Here is a 21114-nt window from a genome sequence, read left to right on the forward strand (position 1 = left end):
AGGGCCTCCACAGTCTTGGGCATCTCAGTGATAGTTTTCCCAGCCAAATTACATGTAGAGTGTGTATGTGAGACTTGCACAGCTGGGTCCCCCTGCACATCCTACAGCCGTGCCCAGATTCCACCCATGGGACACAGCTGGTTCACACACTCCACCACTGACCAGCTGCATCTGCAAGGCTGGGTCAAGAAACAGAAAGGGCTGTAGTGGCAATTGCACAGCTGGATGTGTGCTGCCCAGCAGAGACTTTGCTCAAAACCAGCAACCACCTTGTGTTGCTCCGTTATAGTTGCACAGGCTCCCATCATGTCGTAAAACATTTCCCTCATGGGATCCAACATGGGAATGTCTCGAGTGTCAGAGTGGTCACTACTGGTGTGGCTCACAGCCTGGTACATTCCTGTTGGTAATACAACCCACAACTAAAAGACATGCTTCGTCCTCAAGTCCCCGTTCAGCACCTCAGGGTGCAGCATACTTAATCTCCACCGCTGCTCTAGGGAGGTAAATTTTTTTTCCAAAAAGCAGAACCTTGCTGCTGGTGCTGAGGAGCTGGCCCAAGCCTTGGCCCCAGCCCTGGGAGCATGTGTGCCCCTGTTGCTCCTCTCAGCTACTGTCAGCAGCTCCAGAGCCCTGTGAAGAAGGTAGAGAGGCAAGAGCAGGAGCAACAAGACTTGATTTTTCAAAATCCAGGTTAATCTTCAGAGGCAGTGGTAAGAAAAAAATAACATTGCAGCTTCCAACTTGCATATATCATATGGACTACTATATGAAGGTCATATGGACCACATCATGTAGTGGCATTTTTTTCTACTCTAGCTGCTCTTCATTGAAGAGGAAGGTTCTCAGAAGTCCATCCAGAGGACGTGTGCTTTGATAATCTGCTCTGTTGTGTTCCCCCAAACCCCCTTTCCTCTCTAATCAGACCATCGGTCACTACAAAGGATCTAAATTGCCATGTTTAAATACTGTTCTCCTTGTGAGAAACTAACATCTGATCAAAGTTTAACAGCGTGAAATGCATTTCTTGTTTTTGCAGTAAACCTCCATGTTCCTTGTTGTTGATCCAAGTTCATAGAGGTTTATTTTCAAAGCAAATCCCTTGTTTTTATTCCACCAGAGAGCTGTTATAAAGCCAACTATTGTTACTGTAGAGTATAACTTTATTTTTCTTAGTCTAACTGCTAGAAGCAAATGGTTTTCATCAGGTAGAAAGTCATTGTATACATGCATTACATAGACAAGTCTTGGACACAACAAGCAGTTAATGGTTTTTAATTAAATAGAGTGAGACGGGGCACTCACGGGGTGACCCAGGGGTTACTTGTAGAGGAAGTTTCTCTCATGGCTAATAGTGACTACAAATAAGACAGGCTATTACAATAAAATTCTACTGCTGACAAAAATATTAACAGTAAACGATGACAGAGCTTTCATCTGGGACTAGGAAAGCATCTGGAATATATTAAGACTGTAAAATTTCCCTTTAAGTATGGATTCCTAAAGTTAAAGTCAGCCACCCAGAAACTATGGCACTCAGAGTAACTCAATATTTTTTTTCATTAAAAATTACTTAAGGAGATTTACATCTTCCCTTGGTTGACATCGCGATGTTCTACTTGTCCAGACTTTGAGTTCTGAAAATATGTATGTGATAAGAAGGAATGGAGCAAAAATAATCTCAGATATGTCCTGCCTATGTTCATCTGAGAAAACAACCCCAGTTCCAGGCATCCTGCAATGCAGTCAGATGCTCTTTGCAACCACTCTGTGCAGACACTCACTGCTTATTAACACCACATGTGAAGTGATGCATTATGTATCTAGAGATACAGTATAAGCATCAGATATTGACAGAGATAAACAGGAAAGAAGTGGGATGTGCTGGGAGATCATTCCAGAAAACAGGAAAGTTTGCATTAAAAAAAAGGCAGTGTGCTGAAAGAAGGGTGAGATTGCAACAAGGTTCCTTTTTTCCATCCTCCTTTCTCCCTGTTACCAGTTCTCACGACATCTCTCGCTGCAGCCTTGTCTTCATTTAGACTGTGAGTTCCTGGAGACAGAAATTATCCTGTAACTTGCATACGTTGCATGCAGTACTAGAAGTGCTCTTGTTTCGCCTGCACCTTCAGATGGTGTTTGGGAGGCAGCTGCAGCATAAACAGAGGAGCTGGATGTCTCTGCAGCTGGACTCCAGACCATGCACAGTGCACAACAGGCAGTGGTCCTGCGAGGGGACGCAGCATCCCACTCCTGTCAAGCTGCACCAGGTGGTCTTGAACCACCAAGAATTAGGAATAACCAGACCTTGTGTACAGCCCCTGCATTTTCAGAGTAAAACCCAGGAGATGACACTGGTTTTGGCTACATTGGGAGCTCCCAAAAGGCAAGCCAAGGTCTGCAGAACAGAGAGTCAAGTGCTAGCTCTGCGCTCCTGCTCCCTGCAAAGTGGACCAAAACCCACAAAACTCCTCAGGGTGGGATTCATCTCACCTCCTAGGAGGCCCCAGGTCACAAAGATCCAGGGTAAATGATTTTTCTTTTTCCACTTTTCTTCACTTGCTCTAGTGGGAGTGGAAGTAGGAAGGACTAGTTGCTCAGCAGTTAGTTTCCAGCAGCTAGTGTTAGGTAAGATGAAGCTCATCCACTATGTTCAGAAATCAGCCCTGCCAAAGGGCTTTCCTCCCCTACATATTCCACCCTGCAGAGCTTCCTGGCTGTTTCTGAAGGAAATTTGACAAGGTAAGTGCAGCAAAGCTCAGCCTGTGAAGCACAGGAGACCTCGCTCTGCATCAGTGTAGAAGTGGTAGGTCATGGTCCCCATGGAGCCAAGCACCCCGCGGTGAAAGACATGCACAAATACAGAACAGAAAGATGGTTTAGAACAAAAGCCAACTCACTGGGTGGCCTTGGTTAGCATCTGATGTCTCAGCTGAATATTTATGTATTTATTTCCGCTTATGCCTATTTTCCTCAGAATAGGGGAGGGTTTGACATGTCTTTGCTATAAAACTTCAGCCCAAATCCTAATGCTGGGATAACAACCCATATTCACAGATGAAAGCACTGTGTCAGGAAGAAGAGATGAATCTTCTCTCTCTCTTTCTTCCCACCTCCCACTAGCTCCCATTTCCACTTTATTCTGACCATATATTTGTGTGGCTGAAACATCCAAAAGTAGCTGTAGAAATAAGATCAAGTTTGTTCAGAAACTGGCAGGGAGCAACTATTATACCCACTGAGGTCCTTACAGACAGACAGCACACAGGATCTGAACTCTGATGAGATGATAGCTACTTTTCTGGCATTTAAGAAGGAGTTTTGAAATGCCAGCCTGCAGTGTTAAGACGGACAAAAACTCTGCATGTGTCTCCCAAAAGGGAAATCTGAACCTCCTGATCTACACCACATCTCATCCTACCAAGAAGTTGGTGAACATTATAAAAAAACCAAAACACAGAGAAAAAGTCTGATCCTGGAAATGTTCTGAGGGGAGGAATATAAGATATATTCTGCCCTGAGCATCAGTTCTTATCACCTGACCCCATTTCTGGGCCTGGTAGTGAAGGGGTGGCATGTGTGTGTAGGAGACAAAGTCGGGGAGCTGCAGTAAAGCGCTAGCATCCTCAAATTTTGCTTCCTGTCAGTAAGCCATTGCTGCTAAAGGCAATCAAGGACGCCTGCCAAATACAACAGCTAAAACCAACACGTTATAAAACATAATATTTAGGGAAAGATGGTGTGGGGCAGGGAGGGCATCTTGTGCCAGCTGCCAAGTCTGCAGCCATGAGAGGCCTGGGGCATGGGGAGGTCTCCAGGAGAGTGCCTGTTGGTGGCCAGGCCCAGGACAACCCCTCTGCTCCTGTGCGGGTATGAGACCATGCCCCCCACTGACGGCGTGGGCGGTCAGCTTCCCCTTCCCTCAAACCAGTCACTCTTTGCAAATGGAAATAGAGATGAATACTGATGGCAGCCCCAGGGTGGGGTGCAGGGCTTGGTGAGTGGTGGCTCATACAAGGGCTGAGTTCAGCACTCCACAGCAGCTCCCAGGCTCTTAGCAGGACTCATCATCAGGGTGGAGTGAAATAGGGGCTTAAGGAAATCCTGGACTTACCAGGGTCTCCTGGAGGTCTGTCAAAGAGAAATAGGGAAGTTATTCTCTGACATAGCCCTGGTAGGACGGGTGCAATACAATTTCCTTGTCTGCACATCTAGAGGGATGTTGGGAGAGGTACACAGCACAATACAGGGGTGGAAAAAGTCTTGTAAGTCTTGAGCAGATGGGATGTGAAATGGGCAGAGAACTCCCCGTCTTCCCTCTTCACATACCTGGGGTTTAATATGGGGCTACAGTGAGGCTCTTTTTTCCCCACATCAGGATGACATTGCCTGGTTCCCCTACCGGGAGATTTTGATCAAGGAATTGGGTATGACTGTTAGCAGGGCGAATCCTGCTCTTTGGTGATGGCAATTAGTAATCTGTTCCCTGAGGACTTGTGTGCTTTTGTCTAATCCATGCCAAGGGGCTCAAGTAGCAAGTAACTAGGCAAAACTTTACTAGCTAAATGCCTAATCTGCAGGCAGTTTGGTGATCTTCTGCCTTTAAACTCAATTAAATCCATGGCTTTGGGTCCACATGATGTCTTATCAGCTGCTTCTCTTGGCCAGCCTTGCTGTCCTTGGCATTAGAGTCTGCTAAGAAGACTGAGGCTTGAGGCTGGGGTGTGCAAAACCATTAGTAGTTTGGGATGTCTAGTGGGGGTGTCTTTCAAAAGATGTGAATGTAGGAGCACGCTAAGCACCTGTTCTCTGGAGTCAGGCCGGTTCACATGGCAAACAAAGCAGCTGCATATCCAAGGGCTCAGAGTTACTGACCCGACACTTCATGCGAGCTCTGCAAGGCTCCTGTCCCACAGGACAGACCCTGTTGCGGCACAGCAGCTCCTTTTGGTGAAGGCAGTGCTACAGCAGCAACACAGTTCACTGCACCTCAGAAAAAAAAATAAATTGCCTGTTCATTTTTGATGGCCATCTCAGTCTGAAGAGTCATAAACCAGCTTTTACTAACTCTACAGCAAGTTCTTCCTAAGAGGTCTGAATTTCTCAGTATGTGAAGGCCACTTCTCCCCATGGGGCTCCTGGGAACCACTGCAATTGTTCCTGGCCCCACTTCTCCTTGCAACTTCTATTCTGCACGCGCTCTCACTTGACTGCGATTCCTGCGTTCATTTTTATCTTCATGCCAGTCTTGAGCTGCAGCTCATTGTAACAATATTTCCTCATAAGGCTGTGCTTAAAAAGTGAGGAGCTTGTTATTTGTTGGTGCTGGGTGGCAGCATGTGAGGCTGCACAAAGGAAAATAAATGTTTGAGATATTTGTGAATGTGCTGTCATGAGACAAAACAGGGCACTCAGGCCTGACATTGCTACGTTTACTTGTGCTGAGGTGTACCAGAGCCTGTTCAGTCTCTTCAATAACTCTCCCCTGGGAAGTTTCCATCACTTCCCTGCCCTCCTGCCAGCTCTGCTTGCCACCGGGGCTGTGCTCTTTGGAGAGATGATGGGGAGACTCATCCCCACCTTGGAGAGTCTGACCAACTATTGCCACCTTGCAAAATCAGCTTCTTCACCCCTGTTTGTCACACGGGTGACACAGTTCAGAACACCCTGTGCAGCCACATCAGGGCTACTTTTGCCATCCTACGGGGAAGCGATCCACTCAAACCCACAGCTTTAAAAGCTGCAGAGGCTTTGTGCTGGCTCCAAGCAGTTAAAATATCCATGCAAATGAGGAAACAAATATCCTATTTACTCATTTCAGGGTGAGCTGTAAAGTGGAAGGACTAAGCCCCGTCTCTCAAGGGTCAGTGGGAGCAGAGACAGAGGAATGGGCAATGGCTCGGCCACTGCACCTAACTGAGCTTGCTTGCTCCTTATCCAGCCTGGTTTGGAAGCAGAGCTTAAAAGCTGTTTGCTTAGAAGGTTTGTTATAGTTGTGGAAGCTAACACTGGAGTTACACTGAGCAGCAGGGCAGAGGGTAAAACAATATTTTATTCTTAAGTTAAAGCACTTTCACAAGGGTAAAATAAGTAGTCTGCTCTGGCTGCAACTTCTGTAAGCAAGTGCTGCTGGTGGGGTTCATCTGCAGGAGCCTGCGCTGGGGCTTTCCCCGTGCCTGCCTGTGGGGTGGGCACGCTGCATCCTCGGGCCATCAAATCACCCCTCAACCCCCCTGTCCTCTGGAGACCCTGATGATTGCTCTGGGATGAGGAAAGGAAAGGGGATTATTTACTGGCCACCCAGTGCTGGGGAAACGGCTCTGTTAAAGCCCACACAATGTAAGACCATCTTTCTCCGCGTAGGAAACTTGCAGCTGTGAAGATGTGATTCCTGGAAATGTGGTGCCTTCTTGTACAGTAACTGTGAGTATGAGCTGGGTAACAAAGTACTATCCAGGTATTTAGGCAAAGACTTCTTTTGAAGTGCTCTTTAAAATAAGCAAAAACTCTCTAGTATTAGGGTTTGGTATTTCTTAGTTTTGCCTTCTTGTTTTTCCCTTCTAAAACTTTAGTACTAATTCCCCCTGGAAATGAGACATACAAAGGAAATATATTTGGGGAAGAATCATACTCTGAACATGGGAAAGTGAGGTCCCAGGAGGTGAAGGGACTTGCCCCAAGCCCTGTAGGAAGCTTGTCCCACACTGTAGAACGAAAGGGCCTTTCAAACCCCAATCCTTTGTTTTAGCTGCAAATTTCTTGCAAATATTTGGGACTCAGATTTCAAAGTTCAAGCTGGGTTAATCACAAAGAATGCGGCTCTTCCTGCTCTGCCCGCAGGGGTGTAAGGTAACAGGGGCTGCGGTGCCCTCCCAGACACCCCATGCATCTGCAAGGGTTTCCAGTAACATCTGGTCTTTAAATTCAATATCACACATACAGATTAATGATTACCTGCCTGCTGTCCTGGCTTCCAGTCAGTTCCACTTTATTGACTTAGCCCGGGCTTGACAATGGTTTATTAATCTTGCCTTTGTGTACACATAGCAGCCTTATTGTGATTATATACTTCGCCCAGTTTTATTAACCAAGGTTATTATTGCAAGGCACTAAGGACTTTGTTAATTTGGGCGTCTGTCAACAGTCTGCAGACTGGAGCCTAGGTGTGATAATTATGAGAGCCGGATCAAACTCTACTGCGTGGGAAGTTTCCCACAAGAAGAGGTCTGATAACAAGGCGCTGTCACATCCCCAGAAGAACACAGGAACGGACCTGGGAGGCTGTCAGGACCTGCAAGGTGCCTGTCCCATGGGCTGCCATCAGAGACTGTACCGCTGCCTGGCTCTGGCACCCTGGCACAGCACCTGGGACCGCAGCCTACAGGGCCCTGCTCTGCTCTGAGCCCCGCAGCAGCCTGCGCAGAGCCAGCCCCTGCCCTGTGTGCAGCCCGCACGCCATGCCCCTGTCTGGCTGCCTGCTCCATCCTGCCTTCGTCCCTGCGGAAAGGGGAGAGGGCAGGCAGCTCATCAGGGCACGAGGCCAGGGTTTTACCTGTGTGGTGGAGCTTCTCGCCTGGCCCAAAGTAGCTAAAGTGTTTGGGGAAGCTGCTCCGGGCCATTCCCAAAAGCTCATTCCTGGAAACAGATAATTCAAAACATTTGTCTGGAGGATGGTCCGTGGGATACCACAAGCATTTGTATCACGGGGCAAATATTTGGGGCGCATCCAGATCAGCTATTACCAATGTTATTGTTTTCACTTATCTTATGGAGGATAGGCCCCTGCGGGGTGGCTGCACTGGGAAGAGAGAGGGGGAGGAAACCTGGAGCTCGAAGTGCACCCCAGGCTGATGGTTCATCTGCTCTTTCCTGATGCAATGCCCACTGCGAGCACAGATGTGAGAGCTGGGGACTGTGTGGCAGATGCTTCAAAGTTTTATTTATTGGGAGGTTAACCTGCATAGGAGGAGAAACAAGGCCCTTTTATTATAAAAAGTAGAGGGAGTCAAATAGCAGCTGTAAAAATGAGAAGCTCCAACAATACAACAAACATAAAATTACATTTCCCCTCATTGTGTCAAAGGGACTGAGCTTCCAGCCAGCTGTGGAGGAAATAAGGAGTTTATATTACTTGCAGTGTCAGTGAGGACCAATGTACGAATTTCCTGTCTGGCTCCCTCCACAGATTAAAAAAACTTCAGCAAAGAATATATTTTCATTTAATTTCATTTTTCTGATTCTGTGGGGAGAATACGCACTCCAAGCAAAGTGGTCACAGAAGGTGTGACTGAGAAGGTGCCATGGGAAACTGAGCACGAAGGAGACAAAAAAAAAAAAGAAAAAAAAAAGGCAGAAATGCTTGTGATGCTGGAGCGACACAGCTCTGCCCCTTACAGCTCTGAGCCCAGACTGAGTCATGTATTGCTGTTTGTGGTATCACAGATAAGAATGTGCCATTTGCTCACAAGTCCAAAGTTTTTTCAACGTGTGCATTGCCATGCAGAAAATTACCTCCTGCCAATGTTTGCTTTAAGTTTCAAAGCATTGACATGTAAACTTAAATTATTTAAAGAAAAATGCCATATTCTGACTTGGCGCTTGTTTATCCAGTCTGTCTAAGCAGAAAGCACAGTCCATATGTGCTGGAGATTTCTTGGTGCCTTCCTGTACTCCAGCACAGGGTATTTCAGCTGGCCATGGGCAGAAATGGAGCCCACAAGACTCCTGGCTCGTCGTGATGGCTGGTGTTCATGCTGCTTTTCCAGCTGCCTCCAGCATCCTATGACTGATGGCACTGGGCACGGAGAAAGCAAAAATGGCACTCAGCAAACTGCAAGTCAGGTGTATGTAAAATGAAGCAGTCAATAGTCCACAGCAAACTGCTCAGCACACTGCAGGCTTCCTGAAGCACCCTGAGGAACCATCAGACATGCAAGAAGACCCCAGACAAAGGGCCCTGACATCACAAGCATCATGTTTTCTCTAGTTTTCGACAATCCCACCACAAATAAAACTGGTATGACCATCTCCCTCTTCCTGTCCAAAATTACAACTTGTGGGTTCCTAATTTAAGGGCAGCTCCCGCCTGCCTTCCCCTATGTTTAAGGCATGCTGGCTGCTGGATCTCTCATCTTAGTGTCTTGGAATAAATGGCAGAGAAGTCAGCCGCCCTGTTCCCAGGATGCTTGGAGTTATCAGGGAGCGCAACAGAGGGAAGAGTATTTCAGGCTTCCTCACTTGAGAGAAGGGAAGGAGCATGGAGGAACCGCTGGATGAAAAGAGCTGGATTTCACCTATTGCGAAGTATTGTATTGTAAACTGACCTAACCCAGCTGCTCTCACTTCTGTAACTGGACAGATGTTCTCCCCTGCTTGAGCTATAATGTGTGTTTCCAGGAGTCCCGTCCCTCTACCGTTGTGTGTTTGTGCATCTATCACCCCTGTGCAATGGCCTTTTCCCTGCATCTCCTGAGGGAGCCCTTGAAGGGGACCCCCAGAGCCACCGCTGCATGGAGTTGGTGGGTGATGGCTGGGACTAGAGGGGACAGGGGGCCAGGCTGAGGGAGATACTCCAGGAGGTGTTTGGAAAGGAGTGTACTAGCTAGAAAAGAATCACTAGGAAAAAGACAGGGATCTGCTTTAGGAATGGCTGTGAGGTTTGTCGGCTCCAGGGTCTCCCAAGGCGATTAACTTCTGGTGTGGAGCAGGCTCATTTGTTTACCTTCCCGGGAGATGAAAAACAGAGTGAGATTTCGCAGCACTCAGATTCCCTGGGTTTTTTTAAGATTTTGATTAATCATAAGGCATTTTGGCAGCCTCCTCGAATACTCCATAACCCCAGTTTAATCAGTCACCGTCTAAGTGCTTACTTTGTCTGCTCTCAACTGGCATGGCTTGACTGCACAGGGGACTGGTGGGCCTCAAGGTGCTGGTGGGGCAGGCAGCTGGCTCCACTCAGGGTCCGTGCTGATATCCTCTTGGTTTTATGACAAATGTCCAATGGATGTAGAACACGGAATAGCCTTAATCTGTATTCTGTGCAATCACGGTTGGCTCATAGGGCTCAAGGGACAGAAAGATTCAGATGCCATGGACCTGGAGACCATCACCATTAAAGCTGGAAAATTATGCTGTCAGTATTGCAATTATGAGAAGTTGTGGAAGTATTGCCAAAAAGTTATTAAAGAGGGGATTTGCTGTCCCCTTCAGCTCCCTGAGTGTCTCTGCCATGTCAGGTGAATGGACAGTGGGAGACCCCTCAGCTGGCTGTGTCTCCATTAACAACTTAGTGCAGACCAGGATGGGACTTCTGAAGCAAATGTCTTAATGTGCCATGCTTTGACTGTGGTCACAGAAGAGTTTTGGTGGATGTGAATTGGATCCCTTTCAACAAACAGGAATGTACTCCAGCCATGCACTCAACAGCACAGGGGCATTCGGTCCATGGGACCACATCCAGCTAGTGCAGAGCAAGACTCCCTTGAAAGGCTGGGTGTGTAGGCATGGCCCTCAGCACACTTTCCACTCTACCGTTTTGTTCGCTGGGTGACACTGAAGAGAGATAATGTTACACAGTCAGTGGTGAAATGGTCAAAAAGATGGATACCTTTTTCTTGTCCCCTCTGCATGGTGGATGGCTTGTTTATCGCAAGAAGGTGCTGGCTGGTACTTCCTGTTAGCAAAACACCTTTCTTGTGTTTTTCTGAGATGGCAAAGCTGCTTTACAAAACTGCACAGGAAGTGCACAAAAACATGATTTGCAGAGGGATCTCTTTTTCTTATACAGAATGGATCTGTGCTTCATTTTCCCTTCTAAAACTTTCCTTGTCTAAACCAGGAAAATTCAACATTCTTCCTTCCAAAAAGTGAATCCAAGGAATAAGCCTAAAAATGTCACTCTACAGACCTTGGGGTACCAATACAGGCCACTGATTAGCTGAACAAAGTAAAACCAAGCATGTCTGGAAAATAAGGATGAGCAAAAATTGGCAGAAGAATAAAGAGAGCTTCTACAGAAAAATAAATATTTCATTTATTTTATCTCTTAACTGTATAGCAGCACTTAAAAATGTACAATTCACTGCTGCTTCCAAGCCCATTTGGAATTGGCAGACTTGGGAACATCAGGTGTCCACCATTACCACATGCCCATTTCTCGATTTCCTTCTTTGATGATGACTGTGACTGGTACATGCACAGCTGCAGAACTGTCTGCTGGCTCCTCCTCAGTAACTGAAGCACGTTTTCCTACTGCATTTTCTCTGTGCACCAGCTGCCATGGGGGTATAGTTTTCTAATTACCTGTTACAAAAGTAACTCTCCTCTTTTTTGCATTCACAGGAAGAAGCTGATGAGCATGTTCCCTTCTGATGTATGGCTTGAAGACCCTGGCTGACTGGTGTTGTACTTGGATGTTAAACATAGAATCAAAAGTATATAGCGGCATCGGCTTAAGTTGAGCTTTTCCAGCAGAGGACATGGCCAAGAACAAGCAAAGCTCTTGCTGGGGAGATTGAGTAGATACTGTTTACAGACTTTCAGAACAAGCCCATTAAAACAAATACCTCAGTAGAATGAAGTACCTGTGGAATCATGTTTCTGATGCAGTAAATGACAAAGTTTACTGTCATGTATGTTTCAGACAGTGAGTTGAGTATGCAGTGCTTTTCCTGTACATACCAAAGGCAGTCTATGCACTGGTATTTGCAGATATCAACAGATTGAGTTGTTCCTTGCCTATTTTTTAATCGGGAAAATGGGTTTCCTCTTGAAGTGCAGGTGTTTTTCAGTGAGGCAGGGATTTTTCAGATAGGTCCCTCTTGCATAAGATTTTGATATCTCATCATCTTCAGGCACCAACTTGCCTAAAAAGAAGTGGTAACCTTCCTAATAGCCTGATAGTCACTCAAAGATTTACCCCAGATGTAATAATGTAACTTAAATTTCTTTTGCCATCCTGTATACATCCCAAGTCTTGAGTCACCTTTATGGGTCTTGGTTCATTTCTGTAGTTCCTGCTGCTCGTAGTGTCTTGGGAACGAGTTTCCCAGAGCAAGGTCTGTGGCGATGCCATGCAAGAATATTTTCCTGCAATTCATTTGGGAATTCTCCAGCAAGCTGTGCATGCAAGAAAGTCTTCTGCTATCTTACTTCTCAGGCAGTAGGTGGTCATATCTGCACACTAACTTTCATCAGATTTTAGATGCGCTGCAATCATTCTTTCTGCCAGTGATAAAACAATTCGTCTCTCATTCATCATTATGACTGAATGACATGGGAATAGTAATGATGCAGTCCACGAATGAGCAGCTGAGACAGTTGCGAATTTCATGTTACATTGCATTTAGTTAGTCATAAAAAAGGCTTGTTCAGATAACCAAGCACTCAGTTAACTGCCACGCAGACAGCTTGCAGTGGGTGTCTTGGGATCTTTTTTCCCACAATTACCAAGTAACCAAACATGTAAAGGACCATTTTCTTTTAAGATTTCCTTCATGGAGGTATTTATTAGTTAAAAAAAGATATGGGAACATTAGCCTCTAACTGGCACCAAACTATTATCCAAGGGAATACTCACATGCTCTCCTGTGTGAAACCCTGTGTTTATTCTGCAGCTGTCAGAAGTAGGATAGGCGTATGTCATGTGAAAGATGTTGAATGGATGATCACTCAGCTTTCCAGATTAGACCTGGAGCTGGTCCACACAGATGTGTAGCGAGACTCTTCGTAACCACAAGTCATACAACTGGCACCAATTTTTCTTGAAGAACTCTCAAGCTTCTGGGACAGACTGTCCACACATGAATTCAGCAACTGCAGTGGAAGAAAATATACCCCTTGTCTTGCTTGCTGCTCGTTCAGATTGCAGACCATTCAGCAATTTTCCTGTGACCATCTTCAGATTAGAGAAACATTAAAAATGTGCTAAGCCAGTACCACTTAAAAACTCTGAGAAGCCAATGGAAAATCCCTGATGAATAACTTGTATGTATGTGAATTTTGGTATTTTGATGCTGCCATCTTCCTTCCGCTGCTGATACAGAGCACAGTAAGTGCACTGCCAGGTAAAGGGAAAGAAGGTTTAACCAGCGAGAACAAGAAGAAATAAACTATCCAGTCCTTTTACAGCTCCTGCTGTACAAATACTGCTGTGTCCCTTGTTTAAAGGTTGACGATATTTTTAAGCCTAAGTACCCTCATGTGCTGTATAATTACTTTCTGTCTGTCTGACATGGTGAAATGATATGAGGACAGAGTAATGACTCTCAAGCCTTCAAAAACTGGAACTTATATTCTTGGATATGACCTTTTTTAGATTCTTGGAAGTTTTGGGCCACATAGTTGTGTGCAAAGGGGAAGTCTGCAGTAGAACAACAGATCCATGATCCCTAGATCTGACTGCTTTACTAAGAAACTAGAGGCAGGATTCAGCTCATGGATCAGGACACTTTTGCCTACAGGCGATCTTAGGTGGCTGAGCCACGTTATAGTCCTTAGCAATCTAGCCAATACACCACTTGAGTAGAGAGGCATTTCAGCTAGATGCCTACATGTGATCACCAAAGGCTCTCCAACACCTTTGATGTATTGACCAGATAACCACTGACAGTAGAAGACAGAGGATCTCAGACACCTTCACCTGTAGAGACCCCTGCTTTTAGGTGCCTGTCTCTGGGGGCTGGATTCCACTTCAGGATTCACAGCCAGATCTTGCTGCCTTTTGGTGGGCAGTCACCAAGAGGGTCTGGAGGCTGGAGCACACACACTAGCTACCAGGTATCATCCTGAGGCATGAACATCCATGTTCTCATAGTTCAGATTAGCTGTCCATGCACATGCTGTCACCTCAACAGACTTGTAGTTACAAGCATCAGGTAGGTCATGTCACAGTACAAGAGCAAGAAAAAAAGCATCAAAATCTGCACCTCAGGTTGTGGATAGCAACTGCAAAATTCCACTGAGAAAAGTGGAACCAAGAAATTGCACTATAATATTAGTAAAACATGTCACCCACATTAAACAGGCAGCATAATACATATTTAAATGTGTCTGATAGACCAGAACTAGATGGAAAAGTCAATTACATGTTCTACAGACCTGAAATGGATGCCTGGCTGGAAGTCTTCCAATGGAAAGATTTTTCTTGCAAAATACTGACTACAGTTAACTGTCTTGAGGATACTTTTGGCTTTCAATTAAAAAAAAATCATCTGAAGAAAAAAAAAGGAAATATAATTTTAATAACATTGAACATTTTTCTATTTGGATATCATCATTCTTTTTCTTTGTATTATAAACTATAACCTCTTCCCAAAAGCTTATTTAGATCAAAATCTTCATTTTTGGTAGAACAAGATGTTTTACCCATCTTGTACTTTTTCACAATTAGGATTCATTTGCAATATTCATCTGGAATGAAAGAAACTTCAATGTTGTAAAACGCTCTCTGCAATGAAAAATCTAACTCCTGGATTAGCTGTTACTTTCCTTCACTGAAATAACCTTCACTTAGTGTCTTGTTCTTTTATTTATATGATAAAATATTTCAGCTTACGAAAGCAAAGAATAGTTGTTGACTAAGACGTTCTTCTCACACATTACAATATGTCTCTGTAGGAATGCAAGCAAGTTTTATTTTTTTGATATATACCATGTTCCTACAAATAGTTATATGATAAACATGTGTCAAAGTAACTCAGTTTTATTAAACTTTACCAGAAGGTTTTAAAAGCTACATTATAGTATTTATTGAATTTATATTTATTTTTTCTTTTATTTATTCATCCCAAAGACTTAGGCTGAAAATTTCCCCAGCCTGTAAGGAATCTCTAATGAAGACAAGCAAAAGATTTACATTTTTTAATCATGTGTCTGGATTTTCTTTCTAATTTATGGGAATAGTAATGAAAAAGTACACCCCCAGGACATCCACAGAATGTCTCTGACAGTACGTCAACAGGGACTGCATACCTAAGGATAAATAAATGGAGAAAATGACTGCTTGACAGATTCCTGGGGAGGGAAGAAAGAGAAGAAGCCAAGGAGAGATGGCATTTCCTCAAAGAAGTGATAGCAAGGGCACAAGGACAAACATCCCAATTAGGGTAGTGACTAGCTTGGCTAAAACAGTGGCTTCGGGCTCTACAGGGAAACAAAAAAGTGGAAACCATATTGTGTGAATTTGGCATAAAGTTTGAAAAAGAGAGGTAAGGCTGAGGCAGAAGAGAGGCAAGAACAAAACAGGAACATCTCAAAAGGGGGCATGACCATGGTGGCTTTGCACGTGGTGGAAGCCTACGATGTTCGGGACACTGAGTTCATATGGAGAAGTAGCATCTTTATTAGTCAACCTGATATGGCTGACAAAATGCCATTTGATAGATACACTCATCAAAAGAAAAAGGCCAAGGAATGCCCTGCTTCACAGTTCAACAAGGTTGCAGCTGTTGGCAAAAGACTTAAATTTATTGTATATTTTTTATATTTTATAATATATGTCTTTGTTGCAACCAGGTAACCAGCGTGATCCATATTAGTGAAAAAGAGGCAAGAACTTGGCCTTCAGTAGTTGATTTTAATCTTTTGGAAAGTTTTTAATTACTAGCAAGGAAATAAATAGCACTCAGGATGGATTCATTAAGAACAAATTTATGAAATAAAGTGAGTTTAATCCTGTGGTGGGGTAGCAGTCTTTGCGTGCAAGGGCAAGTAGCTTGACTTTAGCCAGCCACTGAATGCTGCATCTTGCCCTTTTCCTAAGCAAGGCATGAAAATGTGGTGTTGATGGAGGAAGTGGACATCTTTGAGAGCAGGCTAGACAGATGTCCATAGGGAATGGCGAAACTTTTGGAGAACTGGGAAGGGCTAAGGGATTGTTGGGGTACCTACCCCTTTATTTTTCTATGCTTCTGTGACTTTGTATGTACATAAATTATTATTATCTGAGTTTGCATTCTGTTCTTGTCCTGTCCTGAATCCCATGATGTTTTTCCTTGTTTGATTCACATTGAGTTCTCCAACTTGCCTGTTGAATCGTATCACAAGTGCTTCTTAGTTCCAAGTGGCACAGAGATCTGACGGCCTCTTTTGCTGGAGGAGTTTCTTTTTTCTTTAAAGTCATTGCATTCAATGACACAAGGCAGAGAAAGTGAATTGTTACTTATCCCCACTTTGCAGACAAGAGAAGACTCTACAGAATCCATAGCAAAGCTGGTAACTGAACCCGAATCTTCTGGATCCCCATAGAGTTTCTTATATGCACAACTACCCTATTAATCCTGAGAACAGGACAGGCTGTCATGAATCATTGACAAGCCTCACGTCAACAATTGCCATCTTCTCCCTTTCTCAAGGTAAGTGAGTACAGGAGCGGTAGAGCTGAGTCTAAATTGTGAAAGCCCAGGAAATATTCCTGGGGCTCGAACAGCCTAATGAATCCAAAGTTTAGATCCCAGCATCGCAAGCTAATGAGCCTTTCAAAGCTCCCCTCAGGTTGTCTTGAGCCACTCCCCAGCCACAGATTTAATTATCTCTATACACTCTGAGAAAAAAATAGTCTGTTTAATATTCTACCCACAACTTGGCTTAAGGCTACTTGAAGCTATTGTTTGGGGCTTTTTTCTGGTCTGTTAATTAGACCTACAATTGGCAAACTACATTTCTGATGTAAAGCTACATGTGATGTGTTCCCAGGCCAAATCACATATGATCTTAGGCTGGAAAACTAGCAGCTAGCAGCCAAATGCAGCAAAAACTGAGCTCTGGAGGTATCCCCTGAGCATGTGTAGGCAGCAGCCAAGACAAAATGAGAAGATGCCAGAAGGGCAGATCCTAAAACACTTGTTCAATTTTTATGGCAATTCTTTACTCAGGCAAAAATCATTGGTTTTAGGGAAGTGAGGGCTTTGGAGATTGGATTTGCAGTGCTTATAGGCAGACGACTGTGAATCCAGAAGCCTTCCGAAGGAAAGTTTCCCTCCGTGCTACCTATTTACAACGGAGATGCTAACACCAGGCTGCAGTGCTTCTCACCCCACGGCATGATGCATGGCACCCTGCCCCAGGTGCAGGTGAGAGTCCCCAAGGTGACCAGGACCACCAGCCCCGTGAGCATCTCCACTAGCCCAGCACTGCCTGTGTAAAGCTGCACAGAGACTCAGGAGCAGCCCTGCCAGGGAAGATGCTGGCCCTGGCTGCCTGCACATACGCAGTGCATAGCATGAGGAGAAATAGTTTCAAGTGAGCTGCTCTTGTGACAGCAGAAGGGGCAGAGGTGCATGTCGGTGGGTCTTCCAGCAGTGGCTGGAGGTATGTTAGCTCTGCTGCCCAGCAGTGCTGAGCCAAGCCCTCTGCACGCCTCTTCCTCAGACACTGCATCACCAGCCCTGCTTGTCTGGAGAGGTGAGAGGTCCTCATGGCAGACACCCAGGCACAGGGAGACACAGCTCACACAGAAGGGGTGTCCCTGCAGGGATACATGCCTCTGCAAATTCAAATTTAAATACAAACAAGGCTCCCGAAGGCAGTGCATAGCCTTGGTCTCTTGCTGCTCATCAGTCCCACATGTACAACAGCCTGAGGTGACAGGGAATTTTCAGTCAGCGCTTCCCCATGATGCCACTGCCATGGATCAAGCAAAGGCCACTGCTTTTGCAGGTCCTTGGTAGTCACGCTTCACTGTGGTCAGGTGGATCAGAGGAGAGGAAAAGGTCATAGACTCAGGGCTGGCCATGAGGTAAAGGGCAGGCCAACTCCAAGAGTTCCCTCTGAATTCATGTCTTTTCCTGGGAAACCACTGGATTTGGCCACCAAGGCCTTTCCATGGGAGAGAGAGGCAAACAGCCGTGCCTCTCCCCCCGAGTGACAACCAGCCAGCAAAACTCACAAGGATGCTTGCAAACCTTTCCCTTGCAGCCCATGCCAGGAGGGACAATTCAGGCCTAAACAGCTATTACTTCTAGTGCCTGTGATAAGAAATCAGAATGGAATAAAAACTAACCCAAATGGAACAAAAAATATTTTTATTTTGCAAAATCTGAGGTGAACGGTAAACATATTTTTACATTTTTCACAATTTGTGGAATGTTTTCAGAGTACTTCAACTTTCTGGTAGTTTAGCTTTGAGTTTCTTATTTGCTGCCAAATATAATAAACTAAGTGGTGGCCACAGGGTAGCAGTTTCTCCTATTTTTTCACTTTTCTGTGTTACCATAAGCTTTCAAGACATCATAAAAATGTGGAAGTTCTGAAAATCTAGAGAGCAGCAGAAGGAAAATGAAAAGAAAAGTGACAAGTAGGGAGAAGAACAGGAGGTAGCCGAGAAAAAAAAAATCAGTGGGTTCTGATCTGGCAAAAATTCTTAGACATCTCAACAAACCAAATGGAAATTGCAGGGCCACCCTCACAGTCTGTGTAGCCTCTGACTCTATTGGCAGATCTGCTGTAGAGAGGCATGAAATGATTTTGTGCCACAACATTTGTGCCTTAAATACAAGTGCATTTCATGCCATACATTGAAGAAATCTTAGGCAACTTAATTTGGCCAGTTAGTTTGAGCTTGAGGCCGGTGTAGTCCCTTATACAAACATTCCAGAGGCAGCGCAATCCATTTCCTACTTTGCATAAATAAACCTCTCTTTTCTCTAAAATTTTGAACACAGAAAGAAAAATTGGCTAGAACAAGTCTCTTGGTAGAAAGGTTGCTTTCTACAGCTACTCGAAAGAAGGTGTTTTACAAGCGAAACTGTAAAGTCGTATAAAACAACTTTCCTGCCCCAGCAACGAAACAGCATGCTCTGGCTTGCTGCTTGTGCAATGACAAATCGACGTGGAGGGGAAGGCCACTGATGGCTGCAGCAGCAGCAGCCAGCATGTTGGCGGTGCCGTTCTGGGTGGTACCCAGTGGGTTTGGGGACAGAGGCCAGACAAGCACTGCTGGAGGGCTCACTGGGGACCAGACAGCCTGGCAGTGCAGAGCTGCTTTCCCAGTTTGGCAGCTGTGACTGGGCTCAGGCTCAGGTCCCACTGCATGCTTTAGTAGTAAAGTTGCAAACCTAACAAAAAAATACAGAGTTAAAAAAAAATAATATCTTTTTCCTGCCTGTTTTAATAAATCACCCAACAGAATTTTTTGTCTGTAGAAAATAATAGAAACTTGACCACTGCTTTATATTAAAATCTTGTCATTCCCATGTCACTCTTGCATGATGCAGGATTGAGTCCACCATGATCTGGCAAACAGCAAGGGGAGGGGAGGAGGAAAGACATGACAAAGAGGTCAGCATATTTGAGCATTTACCTCTTACTGAATGAATCTGGAGCAAAAGAATTGCTGGGAAATAAAATAATGTAAGAGAATTTACAAGGCAACATCTGTTTCAGTGTCAGAATTCATTAGTGAAGAAAAGGGGAACACAGGTACACCAGGGGGATTTGGAAAATCTGAGATTACAAGCAAATGTGTCATTCAACATCCATTATTTTCTGTTTCTTGCAACTTTGCTCAACAGATCAAAAGAATTTGAGTCCAGCTAAAGAGTGTATGCGAGGCTTAAACGTATTATGGTACTCATTATCCTTCATGCAATCCTCTTTAATGATTTGTTCTGTGACCATATACAGGATCACAAATGCAATAAAAGAGGGAAATGTTGAGTTAAAGCAATGGTCTGGCATGGTGATGTCATCTATACAATAAACAAATGTCAATGCAGAGCTATAAATAATCTTTTTATCATAATCTTGAATTGATCCGATACCAGATGTATACACACTTCATGAAAATTCCTTAGCTTTGAAGAAAGAGGACAATAACCTGTAATACAAAGTTGGACATATTTATATGTGTGCTTCTCATGGGTAATATATGTTACAGGCAAGAGGGCACCTTGTCTTTCCTGCAAACAATGCATATGCCTCTGTGCCAAGCATGACACGCTCCTGTGAGCACACAGGCTGAAAGAATCATTATGGGCTGGTAAAGATCCCCCAATGGCAGTCAGGTTCTTAGAAGCACAGAAAAATCTTTATAAAGAACATTTTGGTTATTGTATGAGAGAGAGCTGTTCTAGTTTGCACAGGGAAACTCCCAGGTTCAAAATGCTTACTGTCCCCCAGCACACCTGAGCTTTCCCTCTGTATGATGCAAAGAGCGAAGTACATTGTTGTGAAACATCACAGAAACATATATCCACACTGAAATAGCAGCCTTGGGCAGCTAAATCTGTCCTTTTGTTCTGGGTCTCTCTGTAATTCTGTTTGTATGAGATATATCTGTTCAACAGAAGCTTTTACATTATAACAATTGCATTCAAAAAAACCCCCAACAACCCATTGCATCAGTTGAGCAGTGTCTTGGGTCTCGCTCAAGCCAATGAGAATCTTTCCATTGACGTCATTAAGCTTTTATTCTTAATCTTTTATTTTTATGCTCTTAATCTGCAATCAATCAACCCTTAATATTATTCCAAGCAGGAGTCCATGCCTTCTTTTGGTGATAGAAAAAAATGAGACCAAACACTTGTCCCAGCTACCAGTGCTGGAAAAAATACATTTTTAGTGAGCTTCAGTCAGGAGTTACCCTGAATTGCACTGTTTTGCCTTTTCTCCCTTGTGTACGTTTCTCTAGCTTCATGTTTGGGCTTTTGTGCTACACTGGACTGTCCCTGCTGATCGAAGCTGGGGACCCCGATCCTGTGGCATCCCGAGTGTTGCTGGGGACAGGCAGCCTGGGCCATGAGCTGGCTCCAGGGACATGCAGTGCTTCCCAGGAGCATGTTCTGGGACGTTAAATCCTCCCGCAGTATCATGAGGTATTTACCAATGGTGCTGAGAAGCTGCACGAGATTGTCAGGAAAAAAAGATGTATAAACCCTAATCTTTCTTGGACTCTCCCAGCGGTACATCTCATTAACCTTTCCATCTCCAATGGCTACAGCCATGGCTGCATTTTCTCATGGGGCAGTGACTCTGCACAGGCTGCCACAACAAGAAGCATCTGTCTAGAAGCTCTGATGACAGGTTCTTTATCTCTGGTGGTCTTTCTGGTATATCTTCCTCATATGTCTTCTGTTAAAGGAAAGGGAATGGGTGCCTGGTTCTACACCTGTGGGGGTG

At 44.6% G+C, this 21114-nt stretch overlaps 1 long non-coding RNA gene across 2 annotated transcripts in view; it reads right to left on the minus strand.

Moving 5' to 3' along the window:
- Nucleotides 1-1259: 1259 nt before the first annotated feature.
- LOC114011203 (uncharacterized) overlaps nucleotides 1260-21114 on the minus strand; it is a 57808-nt gene continuing 37953 nt past the window's right edge. The window contains exons 3-4 of one of the 2 annotated variants that reach the window (XR_008747523.1): nucleotides 12578-12895; nucleotides 1260-7956 (exon numbers count right to left, since the gene is read on the minus strand). This is a non-coding gene — a long non-coding RNA (uncharacterized LOC114011203). Of the gene's footprint in view, nucleotides 7957-11007; nucleotides 12896-21114 lie in introns of those variants that run through there. The other variant, XR_008747522.1, reaches the window with a different exon arrangement.

This window comes from Falco peregrinus, chromosome 5 (genome assembly GCF_023634155.1).
Source record: "Falco peregrinus isolate bFalPer1 chromosome 5, bFalPer1.pri, whole genome shotgun sequence".
Lineage (NCBI taxonomy): Eukaryota > Metazoa > Chordata > Aves > Falconiformes > Falconidae > Falco > Falco peregrinus.